We start from the raw sequence: 13,345 nt of genomic DNA, 5'->3' as shown, positions 1-13,345 counted from the left end.
AGATTGCTCATGCCGAGCACATACTGACAAAATTTACATTCTTCGGCAAAAACACACTGGCTTCGCATATGACCATTGGAGTGGTAGCTATGAACAATAAGGGTGACAACCCTGTCAGCACAGCTCTCGTGGTGCAGACAAAAAAGAATTGACGTGTTCTGGGATAACCCAGTGAATTCATCTCGCCGAGTGAGAAAATGTGCCGCTGTTGTAAACGTCCTGCAATGTTGTATAGTATGTATGCATCCGTTATATTTGGTAAACTTCTTTGATAGGATTTTATCAGTTTTTCCATTTTACCCCCTATCGTCGAATGTTCACGGTAAAACTTTTTATCAAAGCCGTTATATTTTTATATTAAACAACTGTAGGACCACGCAAATTACGTTTTCGACGCACTGCTCCCGAATGACTACTACGGGGTGTGATGCAATGGCGATATGAACCAACAATCATTTAAATCAAGGACACCGATGCACAAGAAGTTCATATTAGGCGTTTTAACTACGTACTACAACGCCGAAGTGTAAGTTGTTGAGACGGTTACGTGTGTGTGAGCCAAGTCGAATAAAAATCACCACATGTTTATAATCATCTGCCTAACTCCGCAATGCATATGAAGTGTTTTATTAAATGCGCCATGAGCCTGGTTTCCTTTCCCAATAGCGAAAAACCGGAAGAATGAAGAAAAGCGATGTGACGCACTCGGGGTAATCGTAAAACTCATTCGATTTTTCTGGTCCAAAAACTAGGCCTATAAGAGATCTATTTTCAAATCACAGTTATCGAAGCACTTACTACTCGGTGACATGATGCAGTCGCAGTATGAATCAGGATCTATTCAGATTCTTGATTGAGATACACAGGAAGAGCCAATAGAAATTCTGCACATACTCACAACAATTCCGGTTTTTAAGCGCGGATTTGCTGTAACGTGGTGTTCAGCAAACAAATGTACCAATTGCTGAAATGGAACACATCTATCTGTTTTCTATACTCCAGCGAGTGCCTCTGAGTCGTCAAATATCAATGGCAATTTAACTAACGTACTCTGCATATAGAGGTAATATATAAAAAAAATGCTTTACTGAATGCGCTAGTTAGCTGCTTTCCCGTGACAATAGCCACAAAACAGATATCAAGAAATTGATTTTTATGCAGTTGGCATTATAGCTAAATTTTTTATATCGATGCTTTACAAGGCAATTTCCGCGGGCAAGCCATTCTGGTAACGCTGGCATCAGAAGGAGTTTTATTTGATGTGATGTAACGGTTGTGTGAATCAGCCCACAGAAATTTGTGATGCAGGACAGAAGATACGCGTATCACCAGTTTTAACTACTGACAATAATGCCGAAGGGACAGCACGAAGCTTCAGGGGCTTTCTCCGGACACTCAGCTAGCATTTCAAATACACGTCAGACGACCTACCTAAATTCGCAACAGTTATTAAGTGCAACCAATTGATGAAAGCGAACGAATTTCTATAAACACGGGCACACAACAAAAGAAAGGTTTTTTGGTGTACTCGTGCCCATTGCGGAACCCGTGTACTTAACTCATTCAGACGACACGAATTTGGTCAGTGTGGCACAAATTTTTGATGCAGTGTTTTTCAAAGCACTGCGTTTTTATAAATTTATGAGTAGCCGACTGAGAAACATGGTTGCTACTCCTGCTGCTGCTGCAGCGTAATGTACATAAAACATCATTCAGCTTGCCTAGTTGCCCGGGAACTTTCAGAAAAAAATATATTCAGCAGGAGGGTAAGTGAAGCAGGACCTTGCGTTGGTGGTCGCCAAAGTAGAAACGTGTTCTACGGAAACAGAAGGAAAGGACACTCCCTATATGTAAGCTCTGCCCCATTTAGGCGTAGAGACATGACACCAGCAAACTGAGCCTTTGTGTCGCGGCTCTCATGGTGGTTCTCCCCAAGCGCTTGTTTAAGCGTGGTAACTGGAGCTCGTTTTGTAATGCTAGAACTTTACCCCAACCAAACACCAATGAACCGAATGCTAGCAGACATGGCGACAAGGCATGTTATTCTGCAGAGAGTGTGTATATGTGTTCGACATCTGGCGACCTTGTGGGAACCGTAGAATCTCACTGCTGCCGTCATGTATGGGCTGCTTAGCCCATCTACCATATTATGAACGAAGGTGAAGTTACACCGTTCGAGCCGAGTGTTTAAATGCAATGTTTTTTATGATGATGGTGATGATGGTTGGATTTTTATGGCGCAAGCCCGCCTGTGGCAAATAGCGCCAAATCAGTGTTTAGGTATCAGGAGTGAAGTATAAACACTAAAATCGCTCGATAACAACGAAAGATCAGTTGAAGACAATTGTAGTGGCTGGTGTATAGCGCCAGTGTTGATGATGCATGGAAAAAAATGGGGTCTAAAAACTTAACACTTGACAAACACATAAAAACACCTTTAACAAAAACCATAGCGTCGTCACCCAAAAACAACGATGGGTGGAGTGGAATGTGTTGTCTGTAGGGTTGGGGAAATTGTTTGTACCACGTTGTGTCAAGTTCCTTGCATTGAATGAGTATGTGAACTACGGAAAGGGCCTTTCCGCACCTGCTACACAGGGGTCTTGAAGATCCCGTGAGCAGATACGAGCGTGTTGAATGTGTGTATCCTATTCGTACCGAGGAAAAGAAACTTCTGTGTATCTGTTGCTTGTGTCGGTAGTGTATGGCCTGAAGTGTGGTTTTATTACGTGTAGTTTGTTGCCTGTTCATTCACTTCAGTGTGCTTGCCGTTTTGCGAAGTTGTTGCCTGATGTGTGCCTTGATGTAAGGATAGGATATTGTTGTTATATCAACCGTGTCTTTCAGTGCAGCACCGGCCACCGTTGTATCCGCAACCTCATTTCCAGGATTCCGAAGTGGCCTGGAATCCAGCATATAGTTATTTCAATATTCTAGGTGTATGCAGATACATCCCCTAAAAGTAAGAATAAATATATAGTGTAAGGGCCTTAGTTACTCGGTGAGGTAACGCGTTTATTTCTCGTCTAAGCCGTCTCGGAACACCGGACCAGCAACCAACGATGATGATGATCAGTCTCGTAGAAGACTAAGCGTTCCTTGATGTGTTTGGTGATGTTGATAATGGAGCACTGAAATAAATGATTTTCTACGCTTCGGAGCTTCGCGCTCACACTTATTCCCCCCCGCCCGTCAAAGCGGCCTCCCGGCCGCAATCACACGGAAGGACGACGATGGAACGGCTTGAGCCGAGACACCTGCACAATCTCGGTGCCACGGCATCGGTGGTCGGCAGGTGGAGTTACGGGGGCTATACGGAAGTGGACCGGTGAGGTTTTCTCTAGAACGGTGTACAGTCCAAGGAAACGGTGAAGGAATTTTTCGCAAATTCCAAGAACCCAGGAAGGGGTCCATAACAGAACTTCATCGCCAGGTCGGAAATCAACAGTCTGGTGAGATGCGTTGTAGCGCTCTGTCGTGTCCTGCTGACACTCAGTAGTGCGGTCATGGGCAAGCTGGCGGCAATACTTCACGCGAGAGATTAACTGTTCAGTGCTTGGAGCAGAACATGATACAGGGGCGGTAAAGAAACAGGTGTCTAATGGCGAGGACGGTTAGCGGCCGTATACGAGGAAGAATGGGGAATAACCGGTGGTGCGTTAGGTAGCCGTATTGTAAGCGAATGTTACGAAAGGGAGTATGTGGTCCCAATTGCTGTGATCACGTGCAATGTACATTGAAAGCATGTCAGAAAGCATGCGATGAAATCTTTCAGTAAGTCCATTAATTTGAGGGTGATATCCAGTGGTCAGTTTGTGAACAGTTCGTGAGGCATGCAGGACTTCTGCAACGATGTTCGAGAGAAACGTTCTCCCCTGGTCACTTAGCAGGACACGAGGGGCACCATGCCGCAAGACGATGCGGTGCAAAAAGAAGCTAGCGACCTCTTCGGCACATCTAGTACGCAAGGGAGCCGTTTAGGAATAGCGTGTCAGATGGTCCACAGCTGTGACGATCCAGCGGTAACCGGTAGGAGTTCTAGGTAGCGGCCCGTACAAATCAATCCCAACAACCTCAAAAGGCTTAGCGGGGCACGAGATAGGTTGTAGCTGTCCAGCCGGAGGTTATGTAGGGCGCTTGCGACGGTGGCAGGAGGTACAGGACCGAAGGTACTTGGATACGCTTGTGGATGCCAAGCCAAAAAAAACGGGCTCGGATGCGGTCATACGTTTTCTGATATCCGAGGAGGCTAGCGCTCGCATCGTCATGAAAGGCCTCCAAACTTTTCTGCTGCAGTGCCCGGTGTACAACGGGAACCTACTTTTCTAGTAGGATGGTAATTTTGACGATGCAACACGCCATCAACAACCCGAAATTTTGTTTGCTGGCGGCGCAAGCGACTGTTTGGAGGCTGTGTTCTACCACTCAGTCTGCCGACTATGCTTTGACAATAGTTGTCTTCTTGTTGGAGCTTTTTAAGCTCAAAGCGTTCACCGACCGCAATGGAGCTGGCAGGCGCAAGCGGCAACGCTTTTGCTTGCGGCGTTACGCAAGCAGTATGTGAAGGCGATAGCGGACAGCGCGATAGCGCGTCTGCATCGAGGTGTTTCTTGCCCGACTTGTATGTGACAGAGAAGTCGTATTCTTGTAAACGAAGAATCCACCGTCCAAGGCGTCCAGTAAGGTTCTTTGAAGTCGGTAACCAGCAGAGTGCGTGATGATCGGTTACAATGGTGCAATGGCGGCCATATAAATATGGCCGAAAATTATGGACAGCCCAAACGACGGCTAGGCATTCCTGTTCTGTGATGCTGTAGTTTTTTTCGGCGGGCGTGAGAGAGCGACTAGCATAAGCAACAGGCCGCTCTCTTGAGTGGTCATCCCGTTGGAGGAGAATGGCGCCAATGCCAGTCCCACTGGCGTCGGCACGGAGAAGTGCGGGTCTTGTCTCATCGAAGTGGCACAACACTGGGCGACAAGTAAACGCATCTTTAGGAGCGTGAAAAGCTTTTTCACAGTCGTCGGACCAGGTGAAGGGAACGTCGCATTGCAGAAGCCTGTTGAGAGGTGAAGCAGGGGTGGCAAAACCGGGAATTAAACGGCGAAAGTAAGAGGCAAGGCCGAGGAAACTGCGGAGGGCTTCTTGTTGTAGCGGTCGATGGAAATTGAGCACAGCTGTTATTTTGTCAGGGTCAGGATGGATGCCTTTTTTGCTGACAACATGACCGAGGACTTCGATTGTTTTGCTGGCAAAACGGCATTTCTTTGTGTTGAGCTGAAGTTCAGCATTTGCTAAACATGTAAGTACTTCGTTCAAGCGCTCAAGATGTTGAGGAAAAGTCTATGAGAAAGAACATCACAACATCATCCAAATAACATAAACATGTCCTCCATTTGAGTCCACGCAGGACTGTATCCACGAGACGCTCAAAAGTAGCTGGGGCATTACATATGCCAAAAGGCGTAACATTGAATTGATAAAGTCGTTCCGGGGTGGAAAACGCAGTTTTTTCTTTGTCAGATTCATGCATCGGGATTTGCCAATAGCCGGATCGGAGGTCAATGTTCGAGAAATAATCCGCACCTTGTAAACAGTCCAAAGCGTCATCTATTCGGGGCATGGGGTATACATCTTTTCGGGTAATTTTGTTTAGTGCACGATAATCAACGCAGAAACGCACTGATCCGTCTTTTTTACGAACCAAAATGACGGGCGACGACCACGGGTTAACAGAAGGGCGAATGATGTTGCGTTCAAGCATGTCCGAAACGTGGTCTTCGATGAACTTTCGTTCAGACGAAGATACACGATACGGACGGTGTCGGATGATACGAGAGCCATCCGTGTCAATGCGGTGTGCCGTTGCGGAAGTCTGCCCCACCTTCGACGAAGAGAAGTCAAAACAAGCTGCGTGTTTTTCAAGCAAAGCAACGAGGGACTCTGCCTCTTTAGGGCTGAGGTCAGAGCTAATGGTTCCGGCAAGAGCAGCCGATGACGGTGCAGGATAACCGAAATCTCGTTCAAACGGTGCGTACCCTCTTCGTTCATCTTGCATACGGCGTCGGCAGAAGCGGGATATGTGGCCCCGGATCCCGCAGTAATAGCAGACGGGTCGGTCGCTCGGGAAAGCCTGGCGAGGGGTTCGCACTTTGGTGTAGTACCCCCGTGAAACAATCGCTGCGGAGGTCGCTGTTACATGTGGGGGTGCGAACGGGGCTTCTTGAGGCAGGGGCGGTCGTGATACCATCACCGAGTAGGACGGGGTGGGAGTTGTAGTAATGAGGGGTGCTGTCGGCATCACACCCGTCATGGATGCCAGCTCCTCCTTCACGAGGTCGCGCAACTGGAGCGCTTCCGAGCGAAAGAAATCGCGTGGAGGAGACGGCGGGTCATTGAACTGGAGCTCTTCGCGGATGATTTGACGTATGAGGGCGCGTAGGTCCACGTCCCCCTGTGGTTGCATAGCAAGACCATTTAGTTGCAGACGGACGGCTTGCAGTCCGTCTAGGCGCTGACAGGTTGTCCGGATATCGCTGATGGTCGAAGGATTTTGAATTACAAGGGCGTTGAAGGCAAAAGGTGCTATGCCCTTCAGGACATGGCGAACCTTGTCGGCCTCCGGCATGCTTGCATCCACACGGCGACATAGAGCGAGAACGTCCTCTATGTAAGACCCATACGTCTCCTCAGGGCCTTGAAGGCGACTGGCCAGCTTCCTTTTCGCCATGTCTGACCGAGCGGTTCGCCTACCGAATATCTGGCGCGGCTCCTGACAAAAGGTGGCCCAGTCGGCGAGCCGGTGGTTGTTGTTAAGAAACCATGTTGGTGCCACCTTGTCCAAGAAAAACCCAACGTTCTGTAGCTTCGCCACGTCATCCCAACGGTTAAACGCACTGACTCGAGTTAACTGATTCAGCCAGACTTCAACGTCTTCATGGTAGAGCCCGGCGAAATGAGGAGGATCGCGCTGGCAGCTGGTGATAGCAAATGCCAGAGGCGCAGCAGGGAAGGTGCCAGCGGGACTGCTTCCGGCCTCACGCTGCATCGCTGCTACCGGCAATCGCCTACCTGAACGCAGCTCCAGGGGTCTGCTTGGAAGGCGTTGAGGAAGGGATTGAGCGCAACCTCCACCGCTTGTAAGGGCCTTGGTTACTCGGTGAGGTAAGGCGTTTATTTTACGACTAAGCCGTCTCGGAACACCGGACCAGCAACCAACGATGATGATGATCAGTCTCGTAGAAGACGAAGCGTTCCTCGATGTGTTTGGTGATGGGGATAATGGAGCAGTGAAATAAATAATTTTCTACGCTTCGGAGCTTCGCGCTCACAATAGTTTTTATTTGTTTCCCGGAGGCCAAACAACGTTCAACACTAAAGGAGTTCATGTACACAACAGACTTTGGAATTTGGGGGTAGATAATGTGGTGTCAAATCATTATTATTCCCTATGCTTCTGCCGTAAAAATGCTGGTTCGGACATTCATCGTCTTACAGACCCAAATATTCTCTCCGTTCTGCGCACGGAGAGAACTTTCTTTGATGTGTCGCTGTAAACTTCCGCGCATCGGTGCGTCTCCTGTAAAAACAAATCTTGCAGAATGGCAATTTTTGGTGCCCTGTTTTTACCGAGTTGAGTAAACGACGTATCACACGATACAGGGTGAAGATTCTAAGATGTCATAAAATAAATGATGGGTGTCTTGTGTATGTCTATAAAGTAAACCTTCAGCTCAGAAGCTTCCTCTTTTACCCTGACTGAGAAAGGTAAAGAAATGGATGGCCGGATTAGGAAGAGGTGTTGTGTGGATCTATCGTTAAGAAAAGAATCAAAAGAATGGTTAGTCACGGCCATGACTTTTGAGGCGTACAGCAAGTGCATTTGTGTCGTCTGGTGGTGCAGGGACCACTTATTGCACTCGACGTAGATGCTCTGGACTGGGATAGTGCACAGATTTTTTCAGACTTGCCCACAGGTTGAGTGGACGTGCAATATAGCGAGTACGGTAAAGCCACTGTATGTTTTACAGTACACACTTATGTTATTAAGTTTCAGATTCAATAGGTAGCCTGGTGCACATGTCACTACCATATGGTGGGGTAAGTGCGAATGCCGACGTCAGTAATGAAGCAATGGATGCAAGTTTAAAGTAAGCTATCTACTTGAGATAGTTGGTACGCTTTCATGATAAAACTAAAGCGTGGCGGATAAGACAAACAAGGCAGTGCTCTTCATCTTTATCTTGGTTTTGTGTTGTCCTTCGGCCTGTAGGTGTAGCATACTACATGTCTTAACCACCTTTTTGCAAGTTTGAATGCAATTTACAAGCTCATGGGCGCAGCGGTGGTGTGTGGGAAAACACTTCTCTTGTCGATGTTTTTTCTCTGTCTACCTCTGCCCGTCGCTACAGGAGGCACGGAAGCGCAAAAAGAGTCCTTAATGAGGACTTGCTGCTGGGCGAGTTGGTATGAACATTGCGACACGCTTTTAGCTCTAAAAATGGACGGGCACAAGAAAGAGGACAACAGGATAGTGTCTGGGTGGTCCTCTTGCTGCGTCCATCCGTTTTTAGCGCTAAACCTTGTCGCAAGAAAAGTTGTGGCTGCTGCCGGAGCTAGAAAAGAGGGTCAAGGCAGACAGACAGTGTGCGCGTCCTAGTGGTTTACGGGAACGCTCGTGTAACCATTCTGAAGACTACAAAAAAGAGGTTGCCCACACATAGAAACGAATAGCAGAAAGAAGTATTTTTGCGTCTTGTTTGCAAAAACTGATGCACTCGCTGATATGTTGTGAAGTGAAGCTGAGCAACGGAGCTGGTGGCGTGCAAAGAGCTCTGAAACTATGTTTGCTGTGCCTGATTTCAGCTTTTGCTGTTTCGCAGTTAGCAGTAATTGTTAAAATTTTGTAGGCCACAGTGACCATGGCCAGATATGGCCCGCGGCAAGGCAGGAGCGCTACAATTAATCCTGTCGGCTGGTTGCACCGCTAAAGACAGCAAGGTGACATGTCGCTCTTGCCTTCGAAGTGTGGCTGTGCAAAAAGTGAAGCGCGAAATGCTTGCGCTGAATGAAGTACTTCCTTAGAGAGAGCGGCCCCGCACTGGAAATATAGCACCAGTCACACTATCAGAGCAAGAGCCAAAGTTCCCCACCCTCGTTTCACCCACGCCACCAGCCGGCAGCGGCAATTGCAGCGCCTCTGATGCGCCGCACGCCATCGCCGTACAAAATTTTGATAAATGCTGAACATCAGTATTTTTCATCGCACGTCTTGTTTGCGCACGTTGGTGCTTTCTTAACATGACTAAGGCATTAAAAAGACATTAAAGTGGTTTCTAAGCACTAATCTAATGATTTCTAATGATTTGTTTGAACACATGGTATTCTGGAGTGCCTAGTCCACCTTCTGATTACTCTCGGGTGGTTATGGAAGTTTGTTTTCAAGAAAAATAAATCTAAAAGTGCTGTACCCTCTCTGCATCCTTCTTTCCGCTTTTGTACGACTTTTAGTTTGTGGCTTACTCACGCAGGCTTCGCTTGCCTGCTAGTCGTCGCGGATCGGTCACCTTCCGACATGAGTTTGCCGGCCGCTGCTGAGCCAGCGCAATTCGTTTGTGCAGTTAAAAGTAGGCTACGACACGATTTGTTTTCAGAAGAATGTGCATTTCGATTGTTTGTAGACTACATGAAGTTCAGTAAACTCCTTGAGGTCAAATATGCTCCACACATGCGTACACGTGACTCTTCATGGGTCGGTACGGTAGTTGAAAATCTCAAGGCCAATAAAGCCGACTGATGAGTCAGCGAAGTTAGTGTACGTACTAAGGAGTTAAAAGCACCGAAAGGTTTATCGTAAACGTAAAACCAAAGTACGGGACGCACTTTCTGCACTGATTCCACTAGCACTGCACTCTGCAGCACGACCGTACGTTTGAGAGGGCTTTTGCTTCACAATAAATTCCTTGAGGTCAAATAAGCCGCGTTTACATGAATGCGACAAGTGGCGCATCTCATCGCCTCGCATCAATTTTCCAGTGCATCGCATCCATGTAAACTGGGCTAATGCGCTAGGAAAGCGCGTCGCATTAATGCGCCAGACAGGGGTGGATTGAGACGCGTAAGTCAACTTTCGAAGTGCATGTAAACGTGAGCGCATCGCATTAGGAATTATGCCGACAAGAAACGTAAGCCCTGCCAACGCAGCTTCGCATTTAAAAACGTCCAAATGGAGTGTAAGACGCCGGAAAATGGGACTCGTTATAAAAGAACAAGAACCAGCCGTGCCGGCAGCTTTGGAAGCGCCAGAAACGCTACTTTACCTTCGATGTGCGACACTGTATGGCGCCACAATCGCACCAGGGGTAATGCGGTACATGTAAACGCTAGCGCATCGCATTACTCGTGATGCGCTTGGAAATGCGACGCGCTCCTATCGCATTCGGTCGCGTTCATGTAAACGCGGCTATATACTCCACACAAGCGCACATACGACGCTTCATGGGCTGGTACGGTAGTAGGAAATCTCAAAGCCAATTCAAGGCGACTGATGGGTCAGCGAAATTAATGTACGTACTAAGTCCATGTACGTACGTCTGCATTAATTCCACTAGCAATGCACTCTGCAGCATGACCGTATTTTCCAGAGGGCTTTTGCTGCATAGTAAATTCAATTCCTAGACAAAAGATATTTCCCGGGAATTTTGGTCGCACTTCCGGTACCAGCGTTACTCAAGAAATAAATACTAATATAAGCTTCTGCAAATGCTTAAAATCAAAAACCTAAACAGGTTATACGATATATAATTTGCATTATAATCTCGACATGGCTGGCGCTATGGCAGAGTGATTTGGTGCACTGGATGCAGTGTGTCCCAATTGACAAGTTACACTCCCTCATCAGACATGTTGTGTTCAGAGGATGTTTCATATTTAGGTGTTTTGTTACCGGAATTACCAATTTTGCGTTGCAACCTTTACTGTACCGCGAGCGAGTTTCCAGAGCGTGCAGACTGACACGGACGCGTTAGTTAGTTCTTGTTGGCGTGCTCACTCTTTATATAAGCACCGACTGCTTGCGGGCACAGTGCCAAACCATGCAACTCTTGGCTTAGTGCAAACACGCATCTTACGGCCCCGAGACAAGCCAGCCAATCTCCAGAGGTAGGTTCGATGGACATCGTTGTTGGTCTTCTGCAATGACGCGGATGGCATTCAGCTGCTGCGTACGCCCGACCTAGCGAACTCTATAAATGGCAGGGGCGCTGAGAGGCATATGTGATGCATTACACAGCCGACAACATCGCAGAGGCGCAGAATACTGATTCCTGAGATATTGAGAATGCCCTTGAAACGATATATCTTTAGATTTGAAGCATTTTGTTCCGCAGAAGCGAAACAGAATCTGGTTTCAATTACAATCTTGGAAATCGTCCAGTCAATCTTGAACATGACAATATTTACACTTTCACCATACAATCTCTGCGGCTAGCAACCATTCTTGTAAACCCTGTGTACAATTTTGTTTTATTTTGGAGGTCTTGCTCTCGCATTTTGCTGAGTGCCATTGCTACAATGTTTGTATAACTGTGGTGTATTGAGTGCATGATTTATTCTCAAAGCCTAAGAGCTGCTTGCACATGTTTTCTGTGCCCTGTACACCTGTCAACGTAAGACCTGCGGCTCAGTAGACTGTTTTCCAGAGCCTTTTCCACAGGCCTCCAGCATCATGCCCCGTTGTGAAAGACAAACGATTCTATACTCTTCTATTCAATTCTATCTTAAACACCGTCCTCTATGGCAGTATATGATTTGAGTGCCTTAAAAAATATTACGTTCCGCCGGATTCACTGTGTACGAGCTGTGGCTTAATTTGATGAAAAGTGGGCAGAAGTCCAAATAATAAATCTTGTCCGCTAAAAGCATGCAGTATCGACAGAATAGTGGAGCCGCACGCAGGTCAGTAATGTTGCCTTTCTAATTAACGTAAAACCTTAGCACTCTTTTCTGCAAGGTAATTACTTTTTGTCATTGGGGCCAGTAGTGGTTCCCCATACAAGGGCACCATAGTGCAACGTGGGGTAAATAAGAGTTTATACCGCTGTATTTTTAACCATAGTGAAACGAGGCGCGTGATTCGGTAAACTTTCTAACAATTCGGGCCAGTCAGTTCATTGCTTATTTTGTTACGTGAGTGTTCCAAGTTAAAGTTTATGTTTTAAATTAAATTTAATTGAAAGTTTATCTATTTGTTTCATTTCTGATCCCCTGTTCTTTTGATTGTAGTTCCTCCAAACGTTAGCGTTGGCTCTGCTATGATTGGTGTGTTTATTTGTTGAAATAACTCATATTTTGTCTTTCTAGAGTTTAGTGTTAGTTCATTGTACCGAACCCACAAGAGAAAGGATGAAACATACCACTCAACGCCTTTTGACAGGTACATTACTTTCACATATCAGCCTGAGCAGTCGATATTGAGTTTAAGTTCATATGAGGCTGCCACTCAGGAGTAAAGATGTCATTTCCACACGAACAGCTTCCAGTGAGATCTATAATTAAATATTATGCGTGCCAAACTGCGAGCTAAATTTCACTCTTCCGTTATTAGCCGTTCCTAAACACGCATGACATAGCAACGCCCTCATCATGAACGCCTTCAGCGTAAAAAAAAGGGTAAACCCGAGGAGAATCTGCTGTGTTGTAAGTTCTTCTACTGAGAACGTACAAGATATCTGCCGCTCCCCGTCCTTTTCAATAAATTTGATGAAGCTGTGAGCAGGTGTGGGATTTCGTAAAAATGGCCACGCATATATCTGCACTGAGCACATTAAAAGCGGGATTGAAGTGTGAAAGGAGAACGACATCGGAGGGATACTTGTCTTCGGCGTATTTATGTTGGAGGCCGACTTACTTATTCCAAGGTTTAGAGTAGCTCGTGGTTTGAATAAAGTCATCACTTGGCATCATGTTCTCCAGTTAAGTTTATTTGAAACTGGATTTATAAATCATTTCATGCCAAAGTAATTTTTAGAATTTTGGCCTGAAATCTACCAGCAATGACACACAAACCAACCAACAGACGGCACACCAAGTGGCCGCACTACGCAAGCTTTAAACCGATAGGTGAATGAGTGATCAAAATGACGCCTTCTTTCTCACAGAAACCCCTATATTCAGAGTAACTATGTCTTTTGAACATGATATAAGTTACGTTTTGCGCGCCGTGGGATTTGAACAAGACCCCTTGTCGTGCGAGAATGCAACGCAACGTTTAACCCGCCGCAGCTGGGTTCCCGATTGCGATCGCGATCACTGGGTTGTTCTAGGTCCCTTAAGCTGAACCTACATAAA

The sequence above is a fragment of the Haemaphysalis longicornis genome, unplaced genomic scaffold (assembly GCF_048455015.1).
Source record: "Haemaphysalis longicornis isolate Haplotype H1 unplaced genomic scaffold, Haemaphysalis longicornis Haplotype H1 scaffold_53, whole genome shotgun sequence".
NCBI classification, from domain to species: domain Eukaryota; kingdom Metazoa; phylum Arthropoda; class Arachnida; order Ixodida; family Ixodidae; genus Haemaphysalis; species Haemaphysalis longicornis.
The sequence above is the reverse complement of the archived record's forward strand: the minus strand, read 5'-3'. Positions refer to the sequence as shown.